Source organism: Ovis canadensis, chromosome 24 (genome assembly GCF_042477335.2).
Source record: "Ovis canadensis isolate MfBH-ARS-UI-01 breed Bighorn chromosome 24, ARS-UI_OviCan_v2, whole genome shotgun sequence".
Classification (NCBI taxonomy): Eukaryota; Metazoa; Chordata; class Mammalia; order Artiodactyla; family Bovidae; genus Ovis; species Ovis canadensis.
Window position 1 is genome coordinate 52,872,924 of NC_091268.1, and position 15,955 is coordinate 52,888,878.

Genomic DNA, 15,955 nt, shown 5'->3' on the forward strand with positions numbered 1-15,955 from the left:
ACTAGACTGCTGGGGGTGTAGAGTTATTTGAACTTTCTAGTTAATTGAGTATTAAGGAGAGTTATGCTCTGACGGTAAAGCGTCTGCTTGCAGTGCAGGAGACCCGGGTTCGATTCCTGGATTGGGAAGATCCCTGGAGAAGGAAATGGCAATCCACTCCAGCACTCTTGCGTGGAAAATCCCATGGATGGAGGAGCCTGATAGGCTACAGTCCATGGGGTCGCAAAGAGTCGAACACAACTGAGCGACTTCACTTTCACTTTCATGACCAACCTAGACAGCGCATTAAAAAGCAGAGACATTACTTTGCCAACAAAAGTCCGTCTAGTCAAGGCTATGGTTTTTTCAGTAGTCATGTATGGATGTGAGAGTTGGACTGTAAAGAAAGCTGAACACCAAAGAATTGATGCTTTTGAACTGTGGTGTTGGAGAAGACTCTTGAGAGTCCCTTGGACTGCAAGGAGATCCAACCAGTCCATCCTAAAGGAGATCAGTCCTGGGTGTTCATTGGAAGGACTGATGTTGAAGCTGAAACTCCAGTACTTTGGCCACCTCATGTGAAGAGCTGACTCATTTGAAAAGACCCTGATGTTGGGAAAGATTGAGGGCAGGAGGAGAAGGGGACAACAGAGGATGAGATGGTTGGATGGCATCACCAACTCAATGGACATGGGTTTGGGTAAACTCTGGTAGTTGGTGATGGACAGGGAGGCCTGACGTGCTGCAGTTCATGGGGTTGCAAAGAGTCGGACATGACTGAGTGACTGAACCGAACTGAACTGAACTTTTCCTTTCTGTGTGACTTTTCTTAAAAATATACTTTACTGTTACAGGCACAATAGACTAGTTTTTAAAAGCATTTCAGTGAGTTACAGTTAAATCAAGAGGCTTCAAGACTAGTACTTTTTTCTAAAGGAAATGTTATTTTTAATTTGGGTCTTCTCCACACTTAGACTGTTCATGCTTGAGAACAAGTCCCCCAGATTATACATCTCTGCATTTCCCACAGTTTCCCATGTTTTATTTATTTGTGTGTGCTGGTTTTATTCTTAGAGGCTCTTGAAAACTGATATTTTTATATAGCTATATATAGAAATAATATAGAAAATATAGGAAAAAACTATATTTTACTGAGACCAGAGAATTTCCAAAATTTCTGTGGATATTTACACTGAAAGTAAAAGTTACCCAGAATCCCGCACTACTAACTCGTACTGTCACTCTTTCAGATAGTTTTCAGTGCGCCTTTCCCTGTCAGTCAGTATTGCGTGCTTCACCTTTTGGAGGACTCTCCATTCTTCGTCAGAATTAATTCATCCACCTGCCTCTTTTTGGACGATAGGTCGTTGCAAGTACCTTGCTATTACAGTACTGCTGTGAACACCATTGTAGGTGAAACTTAAACAAATCTGGGATCTTTTCCTTAAGCTAAATCCCCTGCAGGAGTTCTAGGGGAGGGGTAGTCAACATATTTGCTATACATTGCAAAACACCCTCCAGGAAACACACCCCAGGCCATGCTATAATCTGATTGTGTGAGAATTACTTTTCCTGAACCTCAACCAATTAAGTAGATGTTTTAAAATGGCTTCCTTTATATATATATATATATATATATATATATATATATATATATATATATATATATCATATATATAGATATGATATGTATATATCCCACAGAGAGTTTTTTAAAAAAATAGTAAAACATGTATAAAACCTATAACAGGGTAGTTTGTGGACATTGGCCGGGAAAACACCCGAGATTTCATGTCTGGCAGTCGGGTGTAATTTCCCCTATAAACTTTGTACTTGATATGTCTGCAGTAATTATGGCTCTGCAGCCCTTGAGGCCTGTATACTTTTGTTCTTACTTTCCTCAGCCTTGATTTTATCATTCTCTTTACGTTTTCCAGACATTGAGTCTGTCTTTCTGGTTTATCATTATTTTAAGGACTGTGTTCTGGTTATAACTCAAATCTTTGTGGATAAAAGTGAGACTTGTGGAAATGAGATGAAATGTTGCGGTTTCTTTCTCCTTCGAAAGTAAATGAAAAATATCATGAGAATGTGTTCCCCGTCCAGGGAGCAAACTTTTTTTTTTTTTTAAAAAGCACCCCTCGGAGATGTAAGGGATTGCTCATAGCCTTCCAGAGCTATGTGCTGAGAAGGAACAGCTGGTGAGTGAGGGTGCCCTTGGGTTTGTTGCTTAAAATGGTTTTATTTGTGTGGTTCTTTGGAGGTTAAAAGTCCCTAAACAGTAGTAATTCCTTCACTAAAATACGAAAGGATAGCTGTGGTTAACTCTAGGTTAGAGGAAGAGGGGCTTTTATGTCTGCCTTACACTCTGCCTTTTGGAGTGTTTATATTTTATGTGAGTGGATTATGTTTATAATATTTAAGCTTAAAAAAAACCCTAGAAATTGATAAATCTACTCCATATTAATGGATAAAAAATTTTAAAAACTAACCTAAAATGTGTCACTTCCTCTGTTTTGCAAACTTTCTAAGGGTAAACCTAATTTTGAATCTTACCATTTTCTCTTAATTTTTCCTTATGGGGGGGGCACATGTTTAACTTTTAGTAACCTGAAACTATGAATGCAGCGGCAGAAAAATTCAACAACTAGAAAAATTCTAGTTCTTACATCTTTTCAAACTCTTATCCCTGATGTTGCAAGCAAGCAGCTGATCCCCTTCAAGGTGCAGCTGTATCCCTGAATAGTACAAATGCAGGAAGAAGATGTGTGCCAGTAAGAAAAGGTACAAAAGTGGGATTAACAACCTGCCAACGTTAGAAGAGATAGAAGTTCAGATGATAACATAGTGCCTGTAATAAACAGGTGAAAGACTGGGGCTGGAGGTCAGGACAGGTCTCAGCTAATGAGTCCAGCTACAAGCCACCCCTGGGTGCTTCCTTTCCATCTTCTGGACAGAGTGGCCCCTCCTGCGTTACAGGGAGGGAAGCCCTGGTCTGAGGGGAGAGGGGGACCAGAGACCACCCTGGCCACCTGTTAGATGCAGATGCCTGAGGCCTAAGCTAGCCAGTCCCTTTCTGGCCACAGAAGTTCAAAGGATGGAAGAAAATCAGGAAAATCACAATGATAATTCTTTATATTTAAGTGCTACAATTAAAAAAACAAAACTTTAATGGTTTTAATGGACTAAATGGTTTATTTTTTCCATGGCTTCATCTTACACTTGGAGTGCCAGACACAACCATGTCTGACGGTACAGTCTATTTCTAAATGCACAGACACTTTAAACATACAAAATACTTGTTCTTACATGACATTCAGTCCCACTGTTGCGCCGCTAAGACTGACAGCTTCTTCAGCAAGCCGACCCATCCTTTGTTACCCCAGAGTCCTGTATGTACTCAATGATGTATTCCTCCGTTTGACCATGCCTTCAGTTTTCACCCACCTCATATGATTGTTGTGTCGATTATATGGATACAAAAGTTGTTAGGACAGTGTGTTAACTGCGAGCAGTAGTATTTTTTGTTTGCTAGCCCATAGCCGGAGAAGGCAGTGGCACCCCACTGCCTGGAAAGTCCCATGGACAGAGGAGCCTGGTGGGCTACAGTTCATGGGGTTGCTAAGAGTTGGACACGACTGAGCGACTTCACTTTCACTTTTTGCTTTCACGCACTGGAGAAGAACCCACTCCAGTGTTCTTGCCTGGAGAATCCCCGCACAGAGTCGGACACGACTGAATCGACTTAGCAGCAGCAACCCATAGCCACCCTACATGAGTTGATTTTCATCTGTCTTATTTACTGCTTATCCTCAGCATCTAGCAGAGTGACCAACACGTAAGTGGATAAAAGAATAGTATTAATGGCACAAATTTTTCTCTTGATCAATGAGCTCTACACTCCTTGAGGATTTTTTGAAATCTCTCATTGTGCTGATGGCACAGTAAGAACTTAAGAATATTTGTTGGGTAAACAGAGAAGCTGTATACTCATCACACAGTTGAAACGAAACCCTCACCTGCTCCTTGGTGGGTGGAACTGCAGTTGCACTGACAATCCCAGCTACCATGTTCCAAGCGACTGTTAGGGATGCGCCAGCTTCCCGCCTACATTCATTCCTTCAGCGGCTCTCTTCTTGTGCACCAGGCTGTGACAAGCACAGAGGTCACCCATGGGAACCACCCTGGGGAAGAAACAGAGCCTGTGCTGCTCTGAGTTTATAGTTTATGACAGGACAGCAGTGCCCTTCCCTTGCGCCTCAGCCTGCGCGGGGCCATCAGTTCCGCCTCCTGGTGCCTTCTGCACTTGCAGTCCTGGAGTGGCCTACTTTAACCAGTTCTGTTCTTCGGACTTGTTTACTTTGTCCTAGTGTTGGGAGAAAGGAGGAAAAGAGGGATGTATGAGCAAGTTAAGTTCAAGAGGAGTTCCTTAGGTAGTTTGTAAGCAGTCTTTGTAAAGTTGGCTGTACGGGAGGAGTAGGTGAGAAACAAAACATAGCAAAAGTTTCAGAAGTTTTGATTCCCCTTACCAGCAACAGAACTATATTTAAAACAAGCGAGCTATTTTTACATTATTTTGAGTTTTTGAACTATATTTCTGATTGCAAGGGCTTGGATTTTAATGCAAAGCAGAATGACCCGTCTCATGGGCTCTGATTGAGGGACGTTTGTTAGAATTGTTCCAGGTATCATGTAAGAGTGGTGTTTGGAAAGAACTAATGAACTAAAAAAAGGAATATCACTGGATATTTGAAATCAGTAATTTACCGCTGACCATTGAACAACATGGGTTTGAATTTTCTCAGGTTCACTTATACTTGGATTTTTCTCAGTAGTAAAATCAGTAATGCTGTATTGATGGAATCTGTGGATATAGAGGGCCGACTGTGCTCACATTTTCAACCATGGAGAGAACGGGTGCCCCTAACCCTCTCATTGTTCAAGAGTCAACTGGACTTTGGTCTGGTAAAGTTCCTGTTGCTCGTTACATATCAATACCTGGGGACTTTCTAAACAAACACAACTTAGCACACAAGACATTCTTCCTATAGTTTCATTGCTTTTAACTCCATGACACACCTTTTTAAATTAATAACTGGGCAGACAGGAACACTTAACCAAATGGTCTAGCGCACCCTATAGCCTGCAAAGTATGTGTCTGTTGACATCTATTTTAAACCTAGTAATTAATCAGTCACTGTTTCCTTAATAAATACCATCTATCTTGGTAAAGTCATATACTTATAAGTGGTATTCAAGTTATATTAAAGATATTTGCATTTCTTATTTTTACTATGTCAATCTAGATTGCCTGGGTATTTTTTTCATGCCCATCTCCCTTAGACTCTGCATTTTCAAGGTCTAAGGGAGCTCTTCCTTCAATCACCTTTGGGTCCTGTATGTCGAGCGTAGGGCCAGGCTCACTGTATGTGGGTCGTAAGGATTGAACAAGGCTATTGTTGTTTCACAGGCCCAAACATGAGGACTTTACAAAGTTGTGTATGTGTTAAGTCGCTCCAGTTCTGTCCAGCTCTTTGTGACCCCATGGACTGTAGCCCAACACTCCTCTATCCGTGGGGTTCTCCAGGCAAGAATACTGGCGTGTGTTGCCATTTCCTCCTCCAGGGGCTCTTTCCGACCCAGGGATCAAACCCACGTCTCTTATGTCTCCTGCTTTGGCAAGCAGGTTCATTACCACTAGCATCACTTGGAAAGCCCCTGAAAGTGTGCCAGTCGTTCAGCTATGCCAGTCTTTGCCACCGCGCGGACTGTAGCCTGTCAGGCCCTCTGTCAGTAGGATTTCCCAGGCAAAGTGAAGTGACCCATAAGTCCACATTATCTAGTATCTGTCTGTCATTGCCATGATAGATTGATCTCCCTCCTGCCCCCCCCCCCCCCCCCCCCGCATGAGTACCAGAAAAAAAGGCGATCTCCAGATTCTGACTGAAAGTTATGTAGTAGTTGTCCTGGCACTGTGGCTATAGGAAGGATTATTTCCCTTCCTTCAAATAAGAACATGGACCTCTAGGAACCAAGCAAAAATGGGTACTAGTATTATCATAGCTGGAATTTCAAGAAGTAATTCTTTTTAACTTCTGACGCTCAGGTATTACTTCCTTTGAAGTTAAAGGTCCAAAAGTTGCTTAAATTCTGGTGCGGTGTCCCTGGATCCCCTTGCTGATAGAAGCCAGTATGGGCCAGGCATTGCTTCCACGTCCGATAACACTGGCAGTTGGCAAGCTGGGATTGCTTGCTCTCGGTGCTGCCCTGAAATTCATGCAGCTGTATGGAGTCACAGTACTGGCTGGACCTTGGACCCAGTATAATCATCTATACTTAAAACCACAAGGAAAAGTGGTTTCAAATGATTCCACTCACAGACAGATGTGAAACTTCTGTCTGGTAAAGTAAAATGAAACTTTATAGTGTTCAATAGGGTTCAGGCTGTTGGTTTTTTTTTCCAAATTATGTTACCAGAGGATCGTGAACACTGATTGCCTATAACATGATTCTCCCTCCACAATTTTCTTAAAAGAACAACCATTGAAACCTAGTGCAGTAGTTTACTGGGCAGGATAGCCCTGGGACATCATTTTCTTGACAGGTTTGATTTTGTCCAAAAGATTTGAACAGTTACAGAACACACTTCTTTCTCACCTCAGTGTATTGGGACCTTTTTATTCTGCTTAATTGTGCTTGGCTTCAGAGCAGTTTTGGTGGCCTAAATGAGTAGAGAAGGTGTTTTGTTACAGAACTCTGTGTCTTTAAACAATGAAATAAAAGATCCTGGAGATGGGACTGCTTCTAGGTAACGAACCTTAAAGAGGGAGCAGTACATACCTTTCTGGTTCAGATCACTCTGCTTCTCATCACTTGATTGGTTCTTAAGGAGCTTAGGACCTACCAGGTTCTCAGAACTCTCTCAGAATGTTCTAGGAGAGGCTAAGCCCAGAGAGCTGGCCCTGTGCTTTACTAACCACTGGCCCAGTGGCTTCTTGGGAAGAGGCCATGTGGCGGGGGCGGAGCCTGGGACCCTTGGCACCTCATGGCGTCATTTCTAGCATGCCTTTTCCCCTCTGAATGAAGGACCGGCTTGGCAGGAATAATTATCTATAAGCCAAAGCCTGGTTATGGATGAAGAAAGGAAGGGAAAAAGGAAGGCAAAACAATGTTTAAGTCAAAGTTTCTGAAGCGGGGTGGTGGGGGTCCTCTCCTAGGAAACTGTCCTTCAAGAGGGACACAATAAGGATGTTTTTTGCCTGGAGAAGCTTTGCCAACCTCCTTCCTCAATTGTAGCTGGAGAGACAACCGCTAATCCAGCAGGAGATTCATCTCCAAATGGCTGTGTTTTCTTTTTCTACTAATGGATCGGATTGATTGCGCGGCGGAAGTTGCTGCTAAAGCTACATGGGCTTAAGTGCTCTTCAGACCAGGAGCATCGTTCTGTCTGGTCCTGGACCAGTGTTCACAGAGGACAGTAGATGGCCTGCGTCTGAGCACATCCGACTTTTCAGTGGGCAGCAGGCTAGTCAGAAATCACAGCTCTGTAGCCTTGATGAAGGTTACAGTCTTCCCAGGTTGCTCAGTGGTAAAGAATCGCCTGCCGGTGTAGGAGATGAAGGAAATGTGAGTTCAATCCCTGGGTCAGGAAAGATCCTCTGGAGAAGGAAATGGCAACCCACTCCAGTATTCTTGCCTGAAAAATTCCATAGACAGAGAAGGCAAGTGGGCTACAGTCCACGGGCTCACAAAGAATCGGACAGAACTGAGTGATTAAGCGTGCACGTACACTCTGAGCAGCCTGGGATGTTCAGAAGAGGTGTCAAGGATTTTTGTTGTTACTGTTTTTTGTGTGTTTTTTTTTTAAACATCTTTATTGCAGTGTAACTTATAAACTATAAAATTAACTCATTTTAAATGTACAATTCAATAAATTTTTAGTAAATTTACAGAATTGTGCAGTTATTACCACAAGCCAATTTACAACATTTCCGTCATCCCACAAAGGTCCTTTGTACCCATTTGCTGTCATTTCTCATTCTCAACCCCAGCCCTGGGCAATCACTAATATATTTTCTTTGTCTTTTCTAGATATTTCATAGGAATGGAATCATACGAAAATAGGTAGTCTTTTGTGACCAGCTTCTTTCACTTTTGGATAATGGAGTTTATCCATGTTGTACTTTACTCACTTTTTATGGCATTTTTATTCCATTTATGGATGTATCATGTACTCTTGCCTAGAAAATCCCATGGACAGAGGAGCCTGGTAGGCTGCGGTCCATGGGGTCGCTAAGAGTCAGACACGACTGAGTCACTTCACTTTCTTTTTTCACTTTCATGCATTGGAGAAGGCAATGGCAACCCACTCCAGCACTATTGCCTGGAGAATCCCAGGGACAACAGAGCCTGGTGGGCTGCCGTCTATGGGTTCGCACAGAGTTGGACACGACTGAAGCGACTTAGCAGCAGCATGTTTCTTCACCTGTTCACCAGTTAATGGACATTTGAATTGTTGCCAGCAAGATATTTTTTAAAGAACGATATTATCACCTAAATATTTTTAAAGTAATTTAAATGTCAACTTGGAGAAACGTAGAGTTGGGAAGCAAAATTCACAAGGAAAGAATGGTATTTATAGGCTTTGTAAGCCTGTTATGGGGCTTCCCTGGTGGCTCAGTGATAAAGAATCCACCTGCCAATCAATGCAGGAGACATGGGTTCAATCCCTGGATTAGGAAGATCCCCTGGAGGAGGAAATGGCAACCCACTCAAGTATTCTTGCCTGGGAAGTCCCATAGACAGAAGCCTGATGGACTCCAGTCAGATGAGACTTAGTGACTAAACAACAGCAAAGCCTGTTATGACTTAGTAGGTAAAGGGCAGAGTCTTGCAGCTTCCATGAGCCTCAGGTTGAGTTAATGAAGCCACGAGCAGTGCATTCCCTCACTCTGGGGATCCTGGCTGTGGCTGATCACCCGCCTAGTCGTTGAGTCTGTGTGCCCATCAGATGAGCTGAAGGCACTGCGTGCAGCTGGTTCATCCAGGAGCACGCACAGCTCTTCAATTCAGTACATCATTCTAAAAGAATCAAGAACTGCCACTGTGAGCACATTGGGCATTAGACGGCTCAAGCCAGCGCTTGGTGCTGGAAGTGCAGTGATCCTTGACCTTAATTCATTTCCTTAGTTTTTACTAGGGAGACAGAGTACACAGGTAGTATCCTGTGAGGTAGAGGAAAGCCTTTTGAGGAAAGAGAAGCAAGAGACAGACCTGGAAAGAGGAGGAGGAGGAAGGTCGAGGAAGCATATCTGAGACCGAGGTGGCCGGGTATCCAGGAGAAAAGCCTGTAGGCCGGAGAGCAGGATCCTCGAGTTGGCCTGTTGAGAGCACAGCCCAGAGGCCGCTATGTCTGGAGCGCAGCGATGGTGGTGGGGAGGGGTGGCGGCAGCCCTCGATTGGGGGCTATAGCCGTGCTCTCGGTGCCTGGTCCTACCCTGTGGTGGAAAGGACAGAAGTCACTATTGACTTTCCTCCTTGGTAGACTCGGGCTCTGTGTGTTCTCTATGCTTAGTCATGTCTGACCCTTTGCGACCCCATGGACTGTAGCCCTCCAGGCTGCTGTGTCCATGGGGATTCTCCAGGCAAGAATACTAGAGTGGGTTGCCATTCCCTTCTCCAGGGGATCAAACCCAGGGATTCCAACCCAGGGATCAAACCCAGGTCTCCCGCATTGCAGGTGGATTCTTTACCAGCTGAGCCACCAGGGAACTACCTTTATCTCTCTTCCCCTGCTTAGATAGTTCAGTCCTGGGTCCTTTTTTAATGCTGAAAAGGGAAACAGTTTATGGTACTTAAACAGTACTCTTCACCTATCAGGCAAAAAAGTGTGATAACACCAAGTGTTGGTGATCATGGCAACATAGTATGGTGGTTGTAGGAACACAGAGTGCTGCAGCCACTTTGGAGAAAGTGTTTGACAATATCAAACAAAAATGAAAAATCTATCATGTACTCTGTGCCCCAGCGATTCTGTTTCTCGGTAAATTCTTCCCCGTGTGCACAGACATGGACAGCTTCTTGCCAAACAGTTGGTATTAGCAGTAGCTTGTAAGCCCTCTAAATGTCACTTAGATGAGGAAGTCAAAAAATTGGCTTATGTGGTTGTGGGGGTCTGGAAAATCTGAAATTACAGGGTAAGCCAGCAGCTGGAAGTCCATGAACAGAATGTCTTCTTCCTCAGGGAAACCTCAGTTTTATTCTTAAAGCCTTTCAATGGATTGAGTGAAGCCCACTCAGATTATGGAGGATTAATCTCCTAAAGGCTACTGGTTGTTAACCACATCTTCAGAAGTCCTGCACAGCAACACCTAAATTAGTATTCAGTTGACTAACTAGGTACGGTAGCAGACACACAAAATTAGCCATCACAAAGGGATACAGAAAGAAGTTAAATAGGAATAAACTCAGTTAACACATATCAAGGTCAACAGGTCTCTGAAGTATAACATTGAATTTTTAAAAAAGTAAGATGTGACAGTAAAATTTATTATATGATACTATTTAATTAAATGCTCAAGCAAAATTACCAATCCTGACTAAATATATGTGCGTATAAAATGAGTTAGAAAGTTTCCAGTCAAGTATTGGTTCCCTGTGGGGATGAAAAAAAGATATGAGACTTGAATGGGGTGGTTAAAACACCTTGTGGTTTTTGCCATGTAGTTCTGTAACGTTTTAATTCCTTTTCAACAAATGAAATCAACATGACAGTGTTAACCGTTCGTTATTGATTCCCCGAAGGACTACAGGTAGTTGGAGAATCTTCTTTTTCTCCCCTACGCCTTCCCTTTTTTTAAGGGAAGGAAAAGGAGAAAGTCAGAAATATTTGTCTGGGTAGAACTTGTCCATATTGTGTAACTATTAGAAGATTAATTACACTCATCTAACATCAACATTCAGAAAACTAAGATCATGGCATCTGGTCCCATCACTTCATGGCAAATAGATGGGGAAACAGTGTCAGACTTTATTTGGGGGGGCTCCAAAATCACTGCACATGGTGACTGCAGCCATGAAATTAAAAGCCGCTTACTCCTTGGAAGGAAAGTTATGACCAACCTAGATAGCATATTACAAAGCAGAGACATTACTTGGCCAACAAAGGTCCGTCTAGTCAAGGCTATGTTCTTTCTAGTAGTCATATATGGATGTGAGAGTTGGACTGTGAAGAAAGCTGAGCGCCAAAGAATTGATGCTTTTGAACTGTGGTGTTGGAGAAGACTCTTGAGAGTCCCTTGGACTGCAAGGAGATCCAACCAGTCCATTTTAAAGGAGATCAGTCCCAGGTGTTCTTTGGAAGGAATGATGCTAAAGCTGAAGCTCCAGTACTTTGGCCACCTCATGCAAAGAGCTGACTCATTGGAAAAGACTCTGATGCTGGGAGGGATTGGGGGCAGGAGGAAAAGGGAACGACAGAGGATGAGATGGCTGAATGGCATCACCGACTTGATGGACATGAGTTTTGGTGAACTCTGGGAGTTGGTGATGGACAGGGAGGCCTGGCATGCTGCAATTCATGGGGTCGCAAAGACGACTGAGCGACTGAACTGAACTGAACATCAAGAGGAGTTTCCCTGGTGGCTCAGCAGTAAAAGAATCTGCCTACCAATGCAGGAGGTGTTGGTTCGATCCCAGGTTGGGAAGATCTCCTGGAGAAGGAAATGGCAACCCACCCAGTATTCTTGCCTGGGAAATCCCATGGGCAGGGGAGCCTGGTGGGCTACAGTTCATGAGGTTGCAAAGAGTTGGACATGAGATAGCAACTAAACAACAGCAACAAATCAGGGGTAAGGTTACTAGAAACCTTCCCCAAAGAAAATATTGTAGAAACTTGCATAATTTCTTACCCTAAAATAGTGATCTTTGTCATAAAAGCATTTTTATCTCACTTTATTGCATAATCCTCCTCAAAGAACTTATCTGGAGGCCTGAGGGATGAGTGCAAAGGTTAGTGCCCGGGTCTGACTCTACCTGTTGGACCTTCAGGAAGGTTTTTATATTTCACATCTCAAATTTTCATGTCTCATCTGCAAAATGGGGGAGATAACTGTTGAATTGTTAGGGTCTGAAGAGAGAACCCAAGTGAGGTGCCAGGCCTAGAGCCTGAAACATAGACTCTGGAGCATCAAAATGCATTTCAGAAAGAAAAAAGGAATCAAATTTCCAACTGGATAGAGCAGATAATAATTACACCTCCAGTTTTCTTGGTACCGCTTCTGGAGGTTTTTGTACTCATGGTCTCTCTCACCCTGACATAACACTTTGAGGCAGGAGAGCCCGGATCATTTGTTTTCACCTTACTGAGAGGAAGCGGTGGTGCCTGGAGACTTCTAAGTAAATAGGAGTGCTCATCCCTCTGAAGAGCAGACTAATAACTTCCGAGCTCCTGTCTTGTAACGTTAGTTACTATAGTTGACTCAGTGCACTAGGAGTCAGGTGCCCTGAAGAGCGCACAGTAAGTGTTCCATAAATGTTAGTTATTATTCCATGGAATGCTCATACCCCTCAAGAGGTAAAAATGAGTTTTTGCCATCTTACAGAGGAGACGGGCTCAGCAAGGATAGATGTGATTTGCCCAAGGATTCGAGGCCATGGGGGTTTTATGCCATGTTCCCCGCCCCTCGTGCTCCTGGCTACTGGGATGGCATGTTACAAAGTGTCTGTTGTTGTTCACTTGCTAAGCCGTGTCTGACTCTTTGCAACCCTGTGGACTGCAGTATACCAGGCTTCCCTGTCCTCCACTATCTCCTGGAGTTTGCTCAAATTCGTGTCCATTGAGTCTGTAATGCTACCTAACCATCTCATCCTCTGCCACCCCCTCTTCTGCCTTCAGTTTTTCCCAGCATCAGGGTCTTTTCCAATGAGTCAGCTCTTCCCATCAGGTGGCCAATGTATTGAAGCTTCAGCTTCAGCAACCGTCCTTCCAATGAGGATTCAGGGTTGATTTTCTTTAGGATTGACTGATTTGATCTTCTTGCTGTCCATGGGACTCTCTAGAGTCTTCTCCAGCATCACAGTTTGAGAGCATCAGTTCTTCGGCACTCAGATGCTGCTGATTGAGCTGTAATGCAAGTTGATAGCTGGTGGCCTGGACAGGTCATACAGACTGTTCACATTCGACTGGTAGGAAGCATTTTTGTGTATTTATATCTTCGAATATGAGTACTTTTGTTCTAACTTAATAGTTCAAACAAAAACATCTCAGTTGTCTAATTTTCTTGGCTTCTGCTCCCCATTCAAGGTGGGCATGAACACATGGCTCTTCAGACTATCAGTTAGTCCACAGGCAACCCTTCCTTTTGCTAGATTTACTCACCATTACTTTCCCTAAGGGCTCCCCAAGGTGGCTCTGTGGTAAAGAACCCACCTGCCAATGCAGGAGATGAGGGTTTGATCCCTGGGTCGGAAAGAGCCCCTGGAGAAAGAAATGGCAACCCACTCCAGTATTGTTGCCTGGGAAATCCCATGGACAGAAGAGCCTGGGAGGCTACAGTCCATTGGGTCACAAAAGAGTTGGACATGACTTAGCAACTAAACAGCAACAGCTTTCTCTAAAGGCAGGGGATGTAATCACATACTGATGATGTCAGTCTAGAAACTACTGATGATGTCAGTCTAGAAACTGCAGCTTCCAACAACACCTGGAAGAAGGAAGTGAGATTTTCTATTAATACAAATGACTTCTAGCTAGAAGTAATCTCAGTTAGCCTGTTGTTGTTCAGTCACTCAGTCGTTTGTCTGACTCTTTTCGACCCCATGCACTGCAGCACGTCAGGCTTCCCTCTCCTTCACCATCTCCTAGAGCTTGCTCAGACTCATGTCCGTTGAGTCGGTGATGCCATCCAACCATCTCATCCTCTGTCATCCCCTTCTCCTGACTTCAATCATCCCCAAGATCAGCATCTTTTCTAATGAGTCAGCTCTTCACCTCAGGTGGCCAAAGTATTGGAGCTTCAGCTTCAGCATCCGTCCTTCCAATGAATATTCAGGATTGATGTCCTTTAGGAATTGATTGGTTTGATCTTGCAGTCCAAGGGACTCTTAAGAGTCTTCTCCAACACCACAGTTCAAAAGCATCAATTCTTCAGTGCTCAGCCTTCTTTATGGTCCATCTCTCACATCCATACATGACTGGAAACTATAGTTAGCCCTTATGAACAAGTATTTTTGTCACATGAAATTAAAGGGTGCCTTATTTAAGATTTGTGACATTGCTAGATTAATTCACATGAGATTGTTTAAAATAAAATATCAAACATTTCAAAGATACATACAGTACCTGAATCAAATTATTAAAAAACCCATATTAGAGATTCTTAAATCACTTTTAAAGCTTATTCTAGTGTAACTATAACCCACACTTTTCAACTGAGAAAAGTTAAACAGCTGAAATATCAAATAATTTGTCCTTGGTCTTGTAGAGAATTGACAAAAGAAATGAAGAGAGAAACTACTGCTTAGGAATTTGAGATCAGCTCAGTTTAACTATCTGTCTCATCATATTTGTATTTATACTTTATAAATACCCTGTAGTTTCATACTGGTAAAGGTAATAATTTTCAATAATGAAAGAAAAATCTAAATGGTGAGAAAGTTAAAGCCATCATAAGATTGTGTAATACCTTTTAAAATTATGATCTGTAACTATGCACGAGGCAGAGGAATTGTATCAGCTAAACAGAGCAACTAGAAATCTGGTGGGATGTGCCTGTAGGTTTGCAGTGGCCTTTTCCTCAGCCGTCTGGCGACTAGCCAGGGACAGATCCCCGAGGGCCCAGCGCTCTTGTGACAGGACCAGCCCTCTTCACTACGAGGTGCGGCGCAGGTACGGCAGAGCCATCTTTTTTTCGCCTAGAAGATCCATGTTCTTCCCTGGATGGAGAGGAAACTCATTTTGGTTCAGACTGTTTTGACACATTATCCCCCTCACTGAGCAGTAACGTTGGAATACGTCCTAGGCTTTTATTATTGATGGTAACAAAATAGTGATTCTTGGCCTAATAATGCCTTTTATAATGTATTTTGTTTTTATACTTGGAATCTTAAGCCTTTTATTCTTAGTGCCAAACTTAAAATGGCTTTGTTCATTACTGCTCTTGATTCTAAATTTGAGTCTCTATAAACAATTCAGTTCTTGGCGAGCCTTGACATAGCATGGCCTTTAACCCAACTACTGCCCTACCCCCTGAGAATTTAGGACCTGTCCAATTCACAAGGACATCCATTGCTATGATAAAAATTTTGCAAATTGTGAATTTTGACAGCCACACTGCATTTCTGTTCCTGAGTTTAAAAATACACGTACTTCAGCTAAAATAGCTAGATTAATGGCCAACAGCCAGTGGAGAAGTGGATTTTCCACTATTCAAAGAGGCTAGAATTTCCAGGGGAACCATTTCTGTAGCAAAACCTAAAATAAAGAATTGAAGTATATGTTGATCTCCAAGCTTAAAAATTACTGTATTGTTTTCTCTGAAGTAAATGGTGGTCCCTTGTCTTAGTTGAACTTTTTCCAGTTGAATCATTTGGATAGTGGTTTATGCTTGGTATTAACTTTGGAAGTTCTCATGAATTCATTGTTTTTGAAATTTTAAGAGAGGAATTATATGTAAATAGTCCAAGAATTCTATCAAGAAATCAAATTCTATTTTCCCATTATTTGAGTAAAGCTGATGGCTGGATGGCATCACTGACTTGATGGACGTGAGTCTGAGTGAACTCTGGGAGTTGGTGATGGACAGGGAGGCCTGGCGTGCTGTGATTCATGGGGTTGCAAAGAGTCGGACACGACTGAGTGACTGAACTGAACTAAGAATAATCTTAGGAAAGAACACAGAGCCTAGCTTCTTTCTGCTTGTCTGCTAGAAGGCAGGTTGCTCTGTATTGGTATCCTTGTACATATTACCTAGACTCA

General features: G+C 42.9%; 1 protein-coding gene across 1 annotated transcript in view; it reads left to right on the forward strand.

Moving 5' to 3' along the window:
- The window catches only part of BAIAP2L1 (BAR/IMD domain containing adaptor protein 2 like 1), a 76,935-nt gene that overhangs the window by 7,061 nt on the left and 53,919 nt on the right, over positions 1–15,955 (forward strand). The gene's annotated exons all lie outside the window — the stretch shown is intronic.